Here is a 2,093-nt window from a genome sequence, read left to right as displayed (position 1 = left end):
TTTACATTTATATAAAATTAGCGACAAAAAATAAAAATTATCTATAGGAAAGTTGAATATTTACAAGGTAAAATATTTCTTTTCTGAAAATAATGCCTATTTATTCTGAACATCTCTTTTATTTATTTGGCTAATTCCTGTGTATTATAATTGTTGCTAACATTAAAAATGATATGCCATTATTTCTTTATTAAACAAGTTTTATTAGCACCAAAAACCAGACTTCTCTGAATATTGAATGTATTTTAATAGTTATATTTTTATTTTTTATTCACTACAGTATGAAGAACAAATCAAACACACACATTCACCCAGAAATAACACCATAATGTACATATAACAAAATCACTTTTGAAAATCTGTATTGTGCTCCTCAAATATCTAGAGCCAGTGTTTGCATAAAATATCATAAGCTTGTCTATTAAGTTCTGCAGCAGCTTAGTGATATGGATAAGCTATACCACCACTTGCTATTTTAAAATTTATCTATTACTATATCTAACCTAATGAGTATCTAAAAATGTATTTCTTCAGTAGGAAATCTCTAACAAATTGCTACTGATTTTCTTGATATTAGAAGAATTTAAAGGCAATCTTTAGGGGCTGGGAAGATAGCTCAGTAGAATAAGCACTTGCCTGGCAAGCACAAAGTCCTGAGTTCAATCTCTAGTACCGTAAATAAATAAATAAATAAATAAATGCAATCTGTATATTTTAGCAGAAAAAAATTTTAAATCCTTACTGCCATGTTCATGTTAAGAACTATGTCTAGAAATCAGTTGTACAGTTATTTTATTTCATTTTATTTTATTTATTTTTTTTAATTTATTTGTGTGTGTGTGGCCAGCTCACCCCACCAGGGGGCGGGGCCGGCTGGCGTGTGGTGCTGGGGGATTGAATCGAGGTCCCTGTGCTTTGCTAAGCTTGTTCCAAGTAGGTGCTTCAGACCACTGAGCCATCTCACCAGCCCCTGTACAGTTATTTTAAAAGAAAGATGAGGGCTAGAGAGATAGCTCAGTGGTCTAAGCACCTGCCTGGCAAGCACAAGGACCCACGTTCAGTCCCAGGTACCACATGCCATGCTAAGCACCCTATGGAGGCTGAGAGAGGAAGATCACTACAAGTCTGAGCTGTGTAGTGAGACCCTGTACCAAATACATAAATAATAAATGATTTCAAAAAAATTTTTTTTTAAAGATGAATGGAGATTAACTTAACTCTGGTAGACATAAGTAAGCTACTGCAGTCCAATCAGTCTTTCATCTATTACAAAAGACAATTTTACAAAGGTTATTTTTACATACTGAGTGATAGCTATGTCCTATTGATCTCTATACTCTGTGCTTTATGCTCCCACTGGACAAATATGGAACATTCACAGATTTATGTATCAGCCTTGCACAGAGGCCATCCTAATCATTTCTGTCATTCCACCATAGTACATTGCTGTCAGAGGAGGCCCATCCCATTATTTCTGGAGAGAAATATGTTGAACTTGGTATATTGATGTATTTATAGCTTTGATGTATGCTAAATTCTAATAATGGTTGTCATGGGATGCCTAGCTAAATGCAAATGCAAATAATGATAGTTTTATTCTTCTCTTTCTTTTCAGTCCTTAACAGCATTCACTTTTAATAAGATGGCCAGGTTGTTCGTTTGTATTTCACAGTAACTGCTAACAAACATTGTTGTCTTATTTCTGCTTCTGAGTCTATAGTTACTGTATTAAATGTGATACTTACTGGTTAGATGAGTTAATTCAATAACTCTTCATTAGAAGCTCTCTTTTATTTTTTTATTTTATTTTTATTTTTTACTTTTTTGGTGAAACCAGGGATTGAACTCAGGCCTTTGCGCTTGCCAGGGAAGTGCTTATTCCACTGAGCCATCTCCCTGGCCCCCAAAGCTCTGTTTTATTGCTAATTTAAATCTGCATCTGTTTAGATGTCCGGTTTTTCACCCTTTGTCATAGTAATGTGATGACATTGAATTTCTGATATTGAGCCATTCTATTGATAGTATTTTATTTTATTTTATTTTTTTATTAGAGAGAGAGAGAGAGAGAGAGAGAGAGAGAGAGAGAGAGAGAG

At 34.0% G+C, this 2,093-nt stretch overlaps 1 protein-coding gene across 1 annotated transcript in view; it reads left to right on the top strand.

Moving 5' to 3' along the window:
• Positions 1–2,093, top strand: part of Pex13 (peroxisomal biogenesis factor 13) — a gene marked incomplete at its 5' end in the record, with an annotated part of 24,616 nt that overhangs the window by 6,525 nt on the left and 15,998 nt on the right. The window lies entirely within an intron of this gene.

Source organism: Octodon degus, unplaced genomic scaffold, assembly GCF_000260255.1.
Source record: "Octodon degus isolate 3935 unplaced genomic scaffold, OctDeg1.0 scaffold00078, whole genome shotgun sequence".
Taxonomy (NCBI): domain Eukaryota; kingdom Metazoa; phylum Chordata; class Mammalia; order Rodentia; family Octodontidae; genus Octodon; species Octodon degus.
This window is presented reverse-complemented; position numbering and strand designations above follow the sequence as displayed.